Source organism: Carassius carassius, chromosome 40 (genome assembly GCF_963082965.1).
Source record: "Carassius carassius chromosome 40, fCarCar2.1, whole genome shotgun sequence".
NCBI classification, from domain to species: domain Eukaryota; kingdom Metazoa; phylum Chordata; class Actinopteri; order Cypriniformes; family Cyprinidae; genus Carassius; species Carassius carassius.
In genome coordinates, this window is record NC_081794.1 from 24,212,111 (window position 1) to 24,229,101 (window position 16,991).

General features: G+C 35.6%; 1 protein-coding gene across 6 annotated transcripts in view; it reads right to left on the bottom strand.

The window, feature by feature from the left end:
• The window catches only part of sdk2b (sidekick cell adhesion molecule 2b), a 282,939-nt gene that overhangs the window by 235,396 nt on the left and 30,552 nt on the right, over positions 1–16,991 (bottom strand). The gene's annotated exons all lie outside the window — the stretch shown is intronic.

The window sequence follows — 16,991 nt, forward strand, 5'->3', positions numbered from 1 at the left end:
CCACCTGGAATTGTTCATGCAAGACATAAGCTAGCACGCTAACGGCACGCAGATTGTGATTTCCCCATAAAGTCTTTATAACAACACCTGTTCTACATCGTGGGCAGCTTGTAGCAATTACTAGCTCATCTACACTGTTGATTCAATGAGGGACTCTCGGCCACTGTGGCTACTGTTTGTGCTAGATGCTCATAATATGAACTGCATTAGGCTGTCATAATGCCTCCGACAGCTGGACCTAGAGAACAGGCTTTTATCTGTCTCCAATCTGAGTAATGGAATATCACGCGTTATCCCAGAATAGCACAGGTCTCTCAGCAGATTGGCAAATCAGACTCATCTATTACATTCTCTCTGCCCATCCTGAGCCTTGGAAGGGGGTACAAAAGTCATCTGGGTAAAGGATTATTGCCTCTAAACAATCCTCCAGACTTCACTGTGGAGTGAGAATTTCAACAGGGCCTCAGGCATCATGCTACACCTCCTGCGATCATGCATCAGTATACTGACCTCACGGGCAATATATTTTGCCAGTGCAGTGCAATGTGGTGGTTAGTGATAGCGATATATCAGCCAAGACACTATCAGCATCAACAGTGATATACAATTTATATGTTTATTAGATTTTCTTATATTTTTGATCAAATAAGAGTGAGAATAAGAGAGTTCTTTCAAAAAAAAAAAAAAAAAAATTGAATTATTGATTCTGAACTACTAACCAGTAGTGGAACTTTATATATAATACATAGAAACCTTTTTTTTATAAATGTATTTGTTTAGCCATCATGATTTATGGATAACTGTAAATAGAGAGTTAAATGAAAGTAATATTTTCAAACACCGTAAATGTGTAAAAATTACTGATTAATAAATGTAATAAGTTAATGCATTAATTTCACACTTTTAACACATTAACCCTAATAAAAATAAAAAAAAAATCTAAAACTGCAATCAACAGGTGAACATGAAAAAAAAAAAAACATTCCGACAAGATGTATGGAGAAAACATTGTAGAACAACTCATCCCCCCTCCAAGGCTGCTCAATCAAAAGGGCCGCGTTAAAAAATTAATAAGAAATTTCAAAGGAGTGAAAAGGGCACGGTGAAAACAGCTCGGCATGAATAAATCCATCATGTGGTCTTTTCAGCGCTTTCAAAAACCATAGGCTATTGAGTTTTACATATTCCACAGGTCTTAAATGTCTTTTTCGACCAGTGCATGCCCCTGCAGAGAGTGGGCAAGGAAGGAAATATGCATGCTTCTTTTCACAATCAGAAGAGATTGTGTGAAGAGAGACTTGACAGGCCCACTCTTCCATTTTATTTAGCTGTTCAATAAAATCACCTCGATGAGCTGCAGGGATCAATACAGCCTCTCCACCCACCGATCGAGTGTGTTAAACCCTCACGCACACCGTCACAATTGTCCTCTCAACTCTTAACCACAAACTTCTGTAATCACTCACAGTTTCGAGATCGGCTCGGTTCCACACAGATGATGGTCAAATGTTGATGTTCAAGTATCATTTATATCAGCAGAGAACTTGTCGAGGATAACTTTAAGTGTGAGACAGAGTTAATTGAATCTCATGGTATCTGTTTTCCCTGATATTTCTAGGTGATTCATCATGAAAAGAAAGCTAGCGTAATATGCAAATTATCATTTATAAAATCACAAAACCAGTGAAAATATAATAACAGCTTTTACAATACTCACACATCTGAGGAAAAGACATGTCCTTGTTTTAAGTGTGTTATGAAAGTTTGGCCTTAATACTAAAAAAAAAAAAAAAACAGACAAGAGACTTATTAGTTGAGCATCTTAACCTTGATTAAATCAATGCTCACATACTGTATGAATTAAAGAATGAGATTTTGAGGTAGTAAGGTTACAATATCTGCACTGAAAAATGAATAAGGTTGTAATGGAGATAAATGATTATATACAGTATACTGTCAGATTTTGTCAGGGGAATCTCAAAATAACACAGAAGTTATATTCAATAAAACAAAATAAAAAATTAAATTAAATTAAATTAAATTAAATTAAATTAAATTAAATTAAATTAAATTAAATTAAATTAAATTAAATTAAATTAAATTAAATTCTGACCTAATTTTAATTCTTTCAAATGGTACACCTTTATACTATATTAATCCCCAAAGTGGACAAACAGTACCTTTTTTCTCTGAGCGTGCAAATACTACCTGCACATGACTAACAAATAATGATTTATGGCTGTGACCTAGGTAACTACTGCCTATAGGCTTCTTAAAAATAAAGAGATGAGTCCTTCCTGCCCAATAGGAACCCTCTTTCAACAGATAATACATCAGATGCGATATAACGGTTTTTAATGAATTAACCTTGTTTTACAATCACACCTACTTAATCCTAATCCAGCTCTGGCCACTTTTTCTCAGTTAATGGGATTACGTCCAGTCTCTGACAACATCATTTGTTTGGGTTTTTAATTAAACTGAGCTCAGGTTAATGCTTTTCTCTGGTGGTACATGTCGGTCCCCGTGATTTTGCCAAGTAAGACATGTTCCTGGATCAACATCTTTTGATGATCCAGGATCAACATTATTGTCCAAAAATATAGATTTAACCCAATCCCTACCCATAATTTATTCCTAAATTCAGTGAGAAATGATAGCTGATTAACAAGGGAGTAGAAGCACCTAACCTTGATTTTAAGCCTAAAACAGATATTTCCCGAAATGTTGTATCTCAATTCTGATTGGTTGATTGGAATGTTGTTCATCAACAAAGATGTCAAGCTTATTGATTTCTAGTAGATCCAGCAAAACCTCAATCAGTGTCTACAGAATGTCTATATAGCACCTTGAAATACATGGTTTCCTCTTAATGTATGCGTACCTAGAGATGCCAAATGCTAATATGCAGTTGATGACTGAGATTGTTAATTTACCATGAGAAAGAAGCAGGCAGTTGGTGCCAATCCCCTCAAAGTCAAATTACATCTCGTGTTTGCTTTGTCCTTGCTTTAGGGGAAAACCATGGATGGTTGAGTCGCGTTCTGTGACCACGGAGGACTTTGAGAAGCTGGCATCTGGTGCCAAAGCTTTGCTATTCATTAATTTTAATGAACACTATTGACTTGTTAAATTCCTGTGTGAATCTGGTTTTATGAGTCCTGTCATCCTTCAGGCAGTAAAGACGCTCTCTACACCTCTCTGCAGAGACATGCAACAAAAAACAATGATCTATATCCTAGGACTATTAACTAGAGAAGGAGAAAGTAGAAGAAATAGTGGAGAAAGTAGAAGTAGTAATATTTTATGTCTGAAAGAAGTGGGAAAGAGAGAGAGAGTTGGAGTAAACAAACTAATCTGTTGCTTAAATGTTGTTTGCAATAGAAAATAATTTCAATCTGTCCTTCAGTTTTATTTATTTATTTTAATTGTGGTTACAGTAAAGCAGAAAAAAAACGTTACCGATTTAGTGTTGTGTGTTTGTTTGTGCAGGCAGAAGACTGTTTTTGTAGGCGTATTCATTCTATAATGTACCTCTCATCCTAAACAAATAAGTGCTCCAGTTTAAGGCACTCGTCTTTGGTTTGGGAGAACTCCTCAACCAATATTCTCTGAGAAAAGCTCCTTCAGTCTCCAAGGAGATCTCTTTCACTTCTGTCTCCACTCTTCTTTCTGCTATAGTCCTCTAATCTGTGCTGAGAAACAACACTTAAGCTTGTGTTTTGATGATGTTGAATTTAATTGGAAAGGCAAAAACGGCCATGTAGAGTTTAAATCAGTGCTGTGTTTGACCTCCTTGAGACCATCTGTTGAATTTGTATAAAGGACAGGGAGATGCCAGCAAACATCGTGTCAATCAAACCCAGGCGATGTGTCTAAGGATCCCAAAGGATCCTAGTGTTTTGTCTCATTACAGTCCTTCCTGTGTGCTTGTGTTTAGACACAGATTGTATTTTTTCATGTAATGACGGAAAGGTTGGTTGCAGCCGCTCATTATTGATGACAATCTTGAATTGGCGGCCTTATAAATATGGAACCCGGGCTTGTTTACCCGATCAGGAGTGCCCAGGGAGACATTTATCAAAAAGAAGAAAGTGCCAAAGGCTGGCAACTTTCCATACCCCTGGGAGGAAAGTAAAGGGCATCATTAGTCAGAAGGGACAGCAAATGCTGTGATTTTGAAGCTTAAAGAAATAGTTCACAAAAAAAAAAAAAAAAAAAAGTAATTTACTCACCCATATTACACCCACCCCAAACTTGTAAGAATTTCTTTCTTTTGTGGAACACAAAAGGTGATGTTTTTTTAAAGAATATTCTGGACAGTGTTTTCGATATAAAGTGATGAAACAAAGTGAAATGAAAGTGAAGAGGGACTAGGCTGTCAAGCATAAAACATACACAAATCAATCAATCAATAAAACAACAGAATAATAAATAAAACAACAAACATACAAAAGCAAAACAATGCATAAAACAATAAACAGAACAAATAAAATATATAATTACATGCTTGTGCACTAAAGCCATACGGTAGCATTGTGTGAAAATTCAAGTAGTGCTTCCTGATTTGTCAGATCTTTTTAAATAATCAATTAATACAGTTCACACAACCAGCCTGAATGATTTGTTCAAAAATCAAACTCTTTTGGTTCTTGAGTTCAACTTGTTGACTTGATTTGGTTGTAGTTATTAACACTGCTGCAGGGTAAGATGATCAATAATTAAACACTTAAACTTAAGATTTCGAACTTCTATAGTGCATATTTCATATAGACTATTTTTTGAAGCTTAAAAGGTTCAGTCCCTATTCAATGCCACTTCATGCAACACTGCATGCATAAGCGCAACAAGAACAACATTTAAAATGCCTAATGCAAAAATAAACTTTTTTTTCATGAACTAGTCCATGTGAGTAGTTGTACAGTATGTATCATTTGCAAATGTATCCCTCTTCGACATCTCTCCTAAGAGCAAATAAAGAGATCTCCAGGACTGAGTGAATGAATCTGCATGCTCCTTGGATCTTTCTGGATTGAGGTGAGGATGGCTGGAAGGAATGAGTCGAGTTTGAGTGTGGATGAAGGGCTTTTTGGAGAGGACTGGTCTACGAAGAACAAGCAGCTTCTACCCAGGGTCTCACTAACGCATTATTACGCAATTATTTCCCGCTAACACAAACTCCACTCTCAGAGTGGCCCAATTAGAGCCCCAGCGACGCTTAGAATACGTTAGCCATTTTTCTGTTCTTTTCCGTTTGTGAAACATCCAGACATGCAGCCATACGATGACATGCTCTCCATGAAAATAAACTTGAGAAAACATGACACAGCACGGTGTCTAGTCCACAAACACAACATTTGTTCATTGTTTTGATTTCATATCATGTAAAAAAAAAAAAAAAATATATATATATATATATATATTTTTTTTTTTTTTTTTCAGCATCGCTTGTCTTTTATCACAGAACAGTAACAATCTTTCATATAGACATTAGTTTAAACTCAATAAATATAAACAACACATTATTCATGCATTTTACTTCTAGGCTTGTATAATAAGCTGCTCACAAGCAAGCAGCAAAACATTTAAACACAATAATTAGCCTACTTTTCTTGTTAAAATATTTAAAATTAAAACACCACAGACAGAAACAGTCTCGTGCATTTTGCATTTAAATCTTTATCACAAGCAATCCCACGGGTCTTATAATGAACTTTGTTTTTCTGCTTCCATAAAAGTGAACATATATATTGTTTTCCTTGTTTATCTAAAAGTGCTCTTTTTCTTGTTTTAAACCTAGCCAAAAACCCATGTGGCTGCGTTTCCATGTCAATCCATGTTCATTTTTCCCGCGAACAATGCACTTTCACTTTAATTCAGCTCCTGCAGCACAGCATAAATAGACTCAGTGCGTTAACAATCGCTGCACTGCTGCAGAGCACCGCTCCTCGACGCCTCGTGCAGCTGAAATCCGTTCATACGCACTGCAGTCGGACTGTGTGAAACAGGCGTTATAACGTAACACCAGAGCACTGCTGTGTGTACCCTCACCATGCCTCTCAGTCGCTGCTTAGAAGTGCAACATTGCAAAGGGTCCGTCTGAAACAGTGTCTCGCGGCCGCGGCGCAGCATAACGTTGGTTCGGAACGCTGAGTAATTAAATAAACTGGTATGGCGGTATATTCAAAATTAACATCGTAACGAAAATGTACACCGGTTTTCAGTATGAACCGGTTTACCGCCCAGCACTATATTAAACTGACCTTTAGTGAGTATAATGTAATCATATAATCTCTAAATAATTTAACATTGCTTCACAATCTACAATTACTAGTCAACACACAACTAAGCCCAAGGACATGGAACCAAAAAACGAAGAAATATTTCATGATCCTTGAGCATTCTTGTACGTGCACATACAAAACCTTGAGTGCTGTGGCTTATCACCACAGCTCGAGGGGAGATAATGAAATAATACAGAAAGGATCTTGTAAAAAGCCAGCAAGTTTCTTTTGAATCTTCCTTGCGATGCCAAATGGTCCATTCTAATCTATGCATTGGTTTTGGCAGTCGCCTGTCAATGTGCAGAATCATAATCTGTTCCAAAAATCTGTAAAGTCACCCTTTGACAGCTTTTCAAATTAGCTTTAACACCAATAAGCTTCATTTCTAAATTCACAGCTAAAGCCCTGAGTGGTCTCCAAAACTAAATTGAGTCCAGCACAGAAAGGCCACATTCACACAGATATAGTTTGAATTAGTAATGATCAGAACCAATTACGGTTTGTATAAATAAAATAAATAAAAATAATAATAAAAAAAGTCAAAATCTTATTCTATAGAGTACTTTAGTGATTGCAGAATTTTGTAGTCCAACCCAGAAGTCAGCATACACTGGTTCCCTCAACAAAAAGCCAACAAGTTTTTCCAGTGGTTTATTGAATTTTTGTATACAATTAGCTCTGTGACCAACAAAAGCTTGACTCTTACAGTTTTCAAAAATGAACACATATTTTATGAATTTTGAAGCCTAAATAAAACAAACAGATACGAAAAGCTAAAGTTAGGCTATAAAAACTAACCCTGACTACACAATTGAAAAGCCGAGCAAATCGTTTGGGAGTCGTTGATCAAGTAAGGAAAAAATAAATGCATATTATAAGACAATGAATGTGCTTATGTTGTTGTTGTTGTATTTTTTTACCTTGCATGCATGTCAACCTGTTGTTAAGGAATCTCAAAACCAAAATATGATCCTTTAATTAACCACAATAGGGGCTCAAAAAAAAAAATATATATATATATAATAATAATAATAATAATAATAATAATAATAATAATAATAATAATAATATAGACTTCACAATGATGGAATCAGAATTTAAAAAATGTTAACTCATTCACAGGTTTTAGAACACATTACTGCAATGCTCTATTCTTGCAATAACTGCAAATAATGCCTGTAATCTTAGTGACACTGACAAATGTACATATCAAAGATGGCAGTTTCTGTAACACTGGAAAGTCTTATCGCAGTTAACACAACGCTATTTAACGTTATTGCTCATCTGTTAAATCTTAATTAACTGACAGTGACTTTAAATGCAAACAATACAAAGTATGTACACATTGGAAAGTGGCTATCATGCTATCTCTAAGTGCGATCTCACTCTCATATATGGGTTGTTGATAGAATGCATTTGGCACTTTTATTCCTAACCAAACTGTTTTTGAATATAATCATATGTGGCTCTCTATAAACAGGACTACAGTTCACATCTGTGTGAACATGGCCTTTGTGGAAACTCTTGTACTGATTTCAGGGATCAATTAAATTAGGGTCTGCTGGCCGTTATGGAGACTCATGACAGGGCACAGGTGTGGAAGGTGGTCAGGATGCCACTGGTAGAGGTTGGGAACAAAAAGAGCATCAGTGTACACTGTGATGAGAGGTGCTTCTGGCTTCAGAGACATTGAGGAAAATACAATTAGGGTCCACATGATAGGTGTGTCACCCTCCGACATCTGTCCGGCCCATATGGACCGAGTGCTTTCATGCCACTCTTGGCATTTTTAGGGTAATCTAGAATGAGACGTCGCTGATTACTATTTGTTGTGTGTGTGACTGAGAGAGTGTACCATTTGACAATGCCTTTGAATTTGAATTTTAAAATACAATAACAAACAGAATGTGGAATTGTAATTAAAAATGTGCATGCAAGGAAGTAAAATTAAAGTGAATTGAAATTCAAAGAAACTGCTATATAGATAGACAGACAGACAGACAGACAGATAGATAGATAGATAGATAGATAGATAGATAGATAGATAGATAGATAGATAGATAGATAGATAGATAGATAGATAGATAGACACACACAAACACAGATACACACACACACACACACACACACAGAGATGAATAACAGGCCTGGTAATATCAGATGTGTGGTTTAAGTATGTCAGGGCTGGAAGGGGTTTTCTTGGCCAGACCCTGCTCTGAGAGCTGAAAGTGGGTTAACTGGCTTTAGGTCTAAAGCTGGATAATGATGAGGAAAAGAACTGAGGGGAAACAAGAGACACTCGTGTGCGGAAACCACAAGAGGCGATGGGAAGGGGATGGAGATGGACTGACAGAAGGAGCGGAGGAATGAAGGAGTAAGTGTGTGTGTGTGAGAGAGAGAGAGAGCGAGGTGGAGCAGGAAGCTCGGGGGCAGCCTGGGAGGCGGTCTTTAATTGGCAGGGTTGTGTGCCTGGATGACCACCAAGTGGGACTGGCACAAATGTCCAGAGGGCAGAGATGGACCCTGGCACCGCATGGCACCACCATAACCAATCTCTCCAACCCTCCACGTAGCTCCTTCTCCCTCTGTTTCTGCCTTCCCACAATCCCACAGGCACTTCCATCTGCCTCTCTCCACCAAACGCCCTCATTACAGCAAGAGAGAGAAAGAGAGAAGAGTTGAGAAGTAAATGAAAGTACTGGTGCTACTAACTTTAGTGAGCTACATTTTGCAGCACATAGCAGTGCAGCATTAAATAGTTGTTTTTTTATCTCACACTGTATTTTCTATGTATCTTTACAGCCAACTAAGACAGTAATATCAACAATTAAAAAAAATTGGTTTACTTCATTACAAGAAAAGAAAAAAAAGGAAAGGAAAGGAAAGGAAAGGAAAGAAAAGAAAAGAAAAGAAAAGAAAAGAAAAGAAAAGAAAAGAAAAGAAAAGAAAAAAATACACATTTCAAAACCATTCACTTTTTTTTTACTTATATTTAAAACAATTTAATTTTTTTTCTTTTTTTTTAGGATTCTTTGATGAACAGAAAGTTCAGAAGAACACCAAGGTTAGCTTGATTAGTTTTAGTACATACAATTCCAAGTAAACTACTGAAAAAGGAGAAAAACATAATAATAAAATTAGTGTTTGAAGGTTGCTTTCAAAACACTGAAAGGGAGAGAAATTAAACAAAGATATTTGTTGAGTCAGACTTACAAATTTTTCCTTTCTTCCTTATAGCAAAACCAATATTTGTAATAGGCAAACCAATATTGGTTATTCATTCAAAAACACACTAACTCCCAGCATGCTTTGTTGAACAAACAGAACAGAGCAGAGAAAAATGCAGGAAAAAGGAGAATTTGTACCGAGAAAAAAGTGGCTATTGCCAGAAAGCTGGCTGTCCTTCACTAAAGGGGGGTCAAAGGTCATTAGTAAGCAATGACCATTTACAGACAGAGACAGAAGAGCACAGAGCCGGGTGGCCATCTGCTCACGTACTTAAATGGTAAAAGAACGGCGCGTCTGACCACCGCAGTCATTGTGTTTATGTTAAGAGCAGTTCTTGTTTAAGCAAGTTTTGACTAGACATGAGTTATAGTGCTTGGAATAATGAAGAGACGGACTGCTGTGGAGAACACACACACACACACACACACACACACACTTGCAATACATATACACCCAGTATATTAAACAATGAAAGCATAATGACCCTATTACAAAGAAACGGTTACACTCCTAAAGTACGGAAAGCACAGACATTCCTGCAGGACCAACATCAATACACTTGGTAAGTAAAACGGCAACCATCAATGAAGTGTTTATTTTATTGTGCCGGACAGACCAAACAAGTTCGCTCACAGTGTTTAGAGAGGGACTAAAATGAACTTGGAAAAAAAAATGCTTTGGGCTTATTTTAATAGCTTTTATTTTAAATCTGGAACTAACTATCAGTATAGCATGAAACATTTCACCTATATATACACAAACAGACTGTGACTGATAACTCTTGCATGTACAAATCTATATTTATTATATGCTGTGCCAAATATGTATAATATTGAGCCAAATGAGTTGGGACATAGGAACAAACACACAAGTATTGATGACATGACAAACCTATAAGCTTTGCTTATGAATATCAATTAGGTAGCATTACAACCCAAGTTGTTACTTTCATGCATCGTTAAAAGTTTTTTTTTTTTGTCTACTTAAAAAAAAAAATGTTTTATGAGGTAAACACATTTATATTCAAGTCTATACTGACAGAACAGAGCACAATTATTGTAGACATAGACATATTTTATTTTATTTTATTTTATTTTGTTCAATAAAACGATCTCTCAACATCACATAACTTTAAATTATAAATACTGCACTGCAAAAAAATAAAATAAAAATAAATTAAAAAAATGCATCTCAAAAAAATAGAATATCATGGAACAGATCTTTTTTTTTTGTAATTTAATATAAAAAAAATGAAAACTTTCTTATATTCTATATTCATTGCAATATAATTAAATAGAATATAAAGCGATAAATTTGCTTTTTTATTAAATAAATATGACTAGGAATGTGTCTTCATTTCTTTCACCCATGCTACAACTTGAATATGGTTATACAAAGTATTGAGTGCAAAATGTGCTTGTTTCTCAAGAAAAGCAGCATTCAAGAAGGATGGGATGCTTGCATCTTGAGAGGTAATGATGCATTCTTTTTGAATGCATGAGTGAAAACAGCATGCACTGACTTCCTCTATATGTGTAGCAAATGAATTGAAAAGGCATCAAGAGCTCTCAGTATTCAGATCTGAACCAGTTTGCACCAGTCATCTTGCCTTGATTTCTTTCCTTCTTTTTTATTTTCTTTTCTTTTTTTTCTGCAAGTCTCCTTTCTTCATCAGACACAGATATTGTATGGAGTAAAAATACCAGTCACACATATTTTAAACCTTAACAAAAGCCTTTACATTTTAAGTACAATGAAATTATTGACTGTTGCGTATTTATCTCATCATTTCATATAACCCTTGTTTTTCACTCTCTCTCCCCCTTCCTCCCTCTCTTTTAGAGTGACAGACACCAAAGCCTCATGGGATGTGAGGATACGCACTTCTAAAGGAGGCTGTTTGTGTGTGTGGCAAAGGAATCTGGGATGCTGGAAGTCGTTGCCTGGTGTCACTTGCAAAGAGCTTTCTCATTAGTGTGGCACTGTCTAACATAATGCTAATTATTTTCCTGCTTTTGAAAAACCCATGTTTCAATTACCACAAAGGGAGCGTGGGTTAACAGCTGGATGCTCTGCAGATCTGCATTCATTTCGCCACCATCAATCTGGGCTGTTATGCTTTTCAAAATACAGGTTGCAAAAAGGTCTTTACAGATTGATGCTGTGCAGACGAACCCAAAAAGCAGATTCACAAGATTTAAACATTGTGTGTTAACATGAGAACACTGGAGTAAAATGGCTTGTCTGAATTCATGTCATGTCATTGTCATGAATTAGAAGCACAAAACGAGGATTTGTAAAGAAAGACATCGGAGGATTTAGAAATAAGCCAGCAGGAGACTGGTTCTGGATCCAGAACACTGTTCTCAAATCCACAATGCTTTGCATTGATTTGTATCGTAAAAAGCGCTATACAAAAAAAAAAAAACTTGAAATGAATTGATCTGGCTTTCCTTTGCTAAAGTAAGGAAACTTTGTTTCCTTTGCTCCCACATTTCCCAGAGGTGCGTGTGACATACTGTATACGTCTTCCATCTTCAGCCTGCATGTCTTCCGCATCCCACAGTCAGCAGAGGTTAGAAATAAAAAGTGTTTATTACGTTTAAAATCTGGATATTTATCATACAAAAACGCATGGATTCACTACAGGGGGCCTTTATTCAAAGTCAATGTCCTGCAGAGTTTATTCTAAACCTACTCAAATACACCCACTGTTAAGTTCAAGTAACCCCTGATCAAGATAGAAACTGAACTTGTTTGACGTGCGTATTTTGAAAGTAAATCAAAGTAACTCTCTAAACTCTCCGGTATGCCTTGCCCCATAGATTTCCATAATAAGCATCCACTATTTTGCTTTTACAAATTGAGGAACGGATCAAAATAATTTTCTATTCTACAGCAAGCCACAGATGATGTGGACCGATCAACTTGTACTGAAGCGAAACATTGATTTAAGGGGATGTCGGTGAGCTTGATGTTTTAAATCTCTTTAGAAATTGTGTCGATGCTTCAGAGCGCCAAAGAGGGCTTCATTTTTCCTGAAGAACCTGTGTAACGTCAATAAGTTTTGTTTTAACCTCTAAAGAACCTTATAGTAAACTTTATAAGAATAAATGCTTTGTAACAAGAACCTAAGGTGCAGCCACAAATTCTTATTTAAGCCTAAAGTCTTGCCTCACACATTTGTCCACATTTCACCTTTTTTTTTTTTTTTGCTCCTCTTTCCACTTACAGAAAGAAATAGCTATTAAAATAAATGCATTTAAGCTCTTGCTCTTTCACCCTCTAAAAATCCTTCCTTTTCATGCTTAGGTGGTCATGTTAACCTTGGTCCGGCACATTTCACTTGTTTGTGGCAATTCTGTGCATGCTTATGCTTTCAAACGCAGCTCTCGGCGATCAAGGTTACAGTTCTGGAAGATGAGCAAGATCCTCGAAGACAAAAGGCGCAACAATCACAACAAGCACTTCAGATTTCCACAAAACCACGCTGTGCACTCAGCATACCAGAAACAGAGGCCGAGGGGCGCAATGAATGCAGTGCTGCACAATCAGAACCGAGAAGTGCTTTTAAATGCAGCCACAGAGGAGAAGCAAGAGAAACGCTCCTTTTCTTCTGCTCTTTTAATCAGAGGAGAGGTTTGTTTCATGTCTCATAAATCTCTTTGGTTTAACAAAGCCGACTGACATCTCTATTAACAGGAAACAGGGGAAACGGATACGTGCAGACATTAAATGGCATTAATATGGTGACTCAATACAAAGAAATCTGATCTGAACTACAGAGGCATCCAGCATAATTATCTACAAAAAAAAGGATGGACGGTGTGAACAGAGAATGTCTGTGTGTGTGCTTATGTATGAGCTCTTATCAGTTTTTTTTTTAACTGACATCTGTTCTGTGATCTGAAGTTTCTCTGTGTGAACGTGCGTGAGCGGGAGAGTTAGATTTATCAGTTTCCTTGAGTTTCTGTCTGGTCACCACCCTCCTATCTGTCGTGGCATCTGTCGTTTGAACTGTCACAAGAAGAACTTCATGCATTTATGTGTGTATGTGCATGTGAGTATACACTTTTCATTACAGGATTAAGCTCTATAACCATCTGGTCCCCAGGCAGTGATGCCACTTTTCTTGAACGCTGTGTACCTGCAACATATCGGAGCAACCTTTTTCTCGTCCTGTACTAAAGCAGGCCAATAAAAGCATATTAATTCGCTGAAACTCACCAGGGCAGAGAGTTTAAATGGAAAGATGTATTCATCTTCCTCCAGGCTGAGAGAAATCAGGATAATGGTTATAAGAGCATTTAGGATCAGAATTTTTTTTTTTTTTTTTTTAAATGGATGCAACCCCATAAAGACAAAACTAAGAAGAAGACAAAGTCTTGGTGTTTCTACAACTACTGTATGTGCACATTTGTCTCTGTGGACTTTTAGACAAGTTTATTTATTATTTTTTTTTAATGTTTTGTCAGATTAAATTATGTATGATCAAATTACCTATTGCGGAAATTTAAATTTATAATATTTTAGCTTTCATCTTGCTCATGCTAATTTCATAGCCTTTTATTCATCTAAAATATATGCCAACAATATTTTACAAATTTTATATAATTAAATTAATATAACCAAATAAATAAACTAAAATATAATTACTCATAATTATAATTACTAAAATTATAGCTTGATTATAAATTAAGTAATTATTACTTATTACTCTATAAGGACATGTCTAATATTTATAGTTTGTTATACACTTTACTGAAACAAACAGTTGACTTAAACTCTTAAAAAATAAGTATCAAAACAGTTTATTTACTTATATATATATATATAAATCTAAATTATGACATATTTTAATATATTAAGAAAATAAAATCTTACCATTTTTTTTTATTATTTTTCATAAATAATGAAGGTATGTCAGCTTTAATGTGACCTAAAAAATATATTCATAAATAAATAAATGAATAAATAAATAAGTAATCTGTTCATTGAAATAAAACTGAACCTCTGGGTCATAAAAGTGTCTGTGGTTGATGAAACATGCATAAATGACCAAATCAATGACCACTGGCCATAAACTGTTCTTACAGAGAGAAACAGATAATCATATTACACACCAAATGCTAATATCATTGTGATGAGTGGAGCAAGAGAGACAGAAATGAAAGGAGAAATAAACAAGAGCAAGAGCTTGGGCTCTTAAATGGCAGACTGCATTCATTACTGCGATTCCATCACCGTATGGTCCAAGCATATTTCTTCATGGCCTGTCGCAGGCCCTGCCGGCTCAAAGGCAGCCATGCAAGGGTTGCTTATGGCCCTAAGATAGACTAATGAGAAAAGCCCGTCTTACAAGCATGTGCGCACACACATAGTACACACACAAGCATGTAAGTTGTGGAGAATGCATAAAGCAAACAGAGAAATCTGAACTGGAGATCCCTAGACTACTAGTTTCTTATTCTGTCTCAGGGGGCTAAAACATGGTGCATTCCTGCATCAAAAATGCAAGTTGGCAAGCAATAAAATAGAACAGAACACAGGGGTCTCGAGACAAGTCTCAGTAACGATATATAAACAGTGGTGGTTTTGTGATGATATGTTGTACAATTCAGGATTAGATGAACACTTCTGTGTGAAGAGCTTCCTTTGACATAGTAAACACTGAATATGCGAGAGGTCCCACCTCCAGCTTATTCTGATTGGTCCAAAATATTTGTTATGATCCAATCAAAATCAACTATTAACTTTCTGGTATTATTGTGCACATTATTAAAAAAGAAAAAAGAAAAAAAAAGTATTATTATTATTATTATTATTATTATTATTATTATTATTATATGTTACTATTATTATATTCACAATCCAATCAATTCCTAGCTGATAAAATCATGACCTGTCCATCTTTTATCGGTTGCAAATGATATTTGATGTTGACTGACAGTAACATTAAGCTATTTTTAGCCAGAATGTCTAAACTGATGGAACCAAGCACAAGCAAAAAAAAAAAAAAAAAAAAAAAAAAAGCAAAAACAAATAAATACATAAATGCTGTATATAGGGACTATGGTGGTTTAAAATGTGCTATAAAATGACATTCATCCAATTATTTTATTATGTATCTATAAAGTATTTTTCCATCTGTTTAATGGACATGAATCTAAACCAGCCAAATTATATCAGACCACCTCAAGACTAATACGTGGAATAGTGGTTCACACACCCCACTAAAAAGTCAACTTTGAAAATATGCTTTACAGTATATTTTACTTGAACTGACCTTAAATCTTTCTTAAACCAAGTTTTAAGTTCTTATGATCAATAAAAAAGCATATGATTTTTTAGAGCATAAGGTACTGCAATATCATTCAACTTCACTCTCCACAGAATAAAATTCAGCGCATTTTCAACCAAATGAACCTGAAATTCCCAGGCTCAATTTAAATGAAGCCCCTGACCTGGTCTAAATTCTCCATGGGTTATTTTGGTACCATGGGTGAGATGACCAGATCCTGGTGTGAACATTCCTACAGCCTGTTTCCACAGCTACCAAAAAAAAAAAAAAAAAAGAAGAATGAGACAGATAAATAGCCAGAGGGGAAAATGACCTCTGACCTCTAACCTCTGTGACAGTGTCCACTTCTTCAATGATGGACAATGTCTAAAATATCCACACAGCCCTGTCAAGCCATTTAAAATGCCTTTGGTCTATGAATATACCCCCCCCCCCCCCCCGGTCATTCCACATGGTCCTAAGGTTGCTATTGCAGTGACACTTTAGCGTTCATCTGAATTATGTTAAAATGTATATGTATGAAAAAGGTTTAATGCAAGAACTGTATTAGTCATTTTCCCCATTATAATAAATATAGAAGCAAAGAAATTGAAGCTTAAAAAATAACATTAAACACCAAATAATAAGAAAAATGTATTCCACATGACTTGTGCACCATATTCCATGTCTTCTGAAGCCATTTGCTAGCTTTGTGTGAGGAACAGGAAAAAATGTAGCCATTTATTGATCTTTTTCTTACTACTGAGATAATTTTTAAGATCTGACTCAAAAGAATGATTCAATCACAATACACAATTTTTTTTATTTTTTTTATTTTTTTTTTCTCATGAACATGCTAGTTAATAACATTTGAAATGTTACTCACACAAAGCTATCAGATAGCTTTGGCAAGTTTGGCAAGTTTACTTATATAGCACAATTATTGACAATGGTAATTCAAAGTGCATAAAACACAATCACAACGATAAAACAAGTAATTTAAAACTTTGAAAATTATTTACAATTTGATTTAAAAATGAATTTAAAAAAGCTAAAAACAGAAAATGATTATACATAAAATACAGTGCAATCAGTTTGGACATGGCACAGTGCTCATTCAATAAATACACAGCTAAACAGATGAGTTTTGAATCTAGATTTAAATGTAGCAAATTTTTTTAGCATATATATTCTTCTGG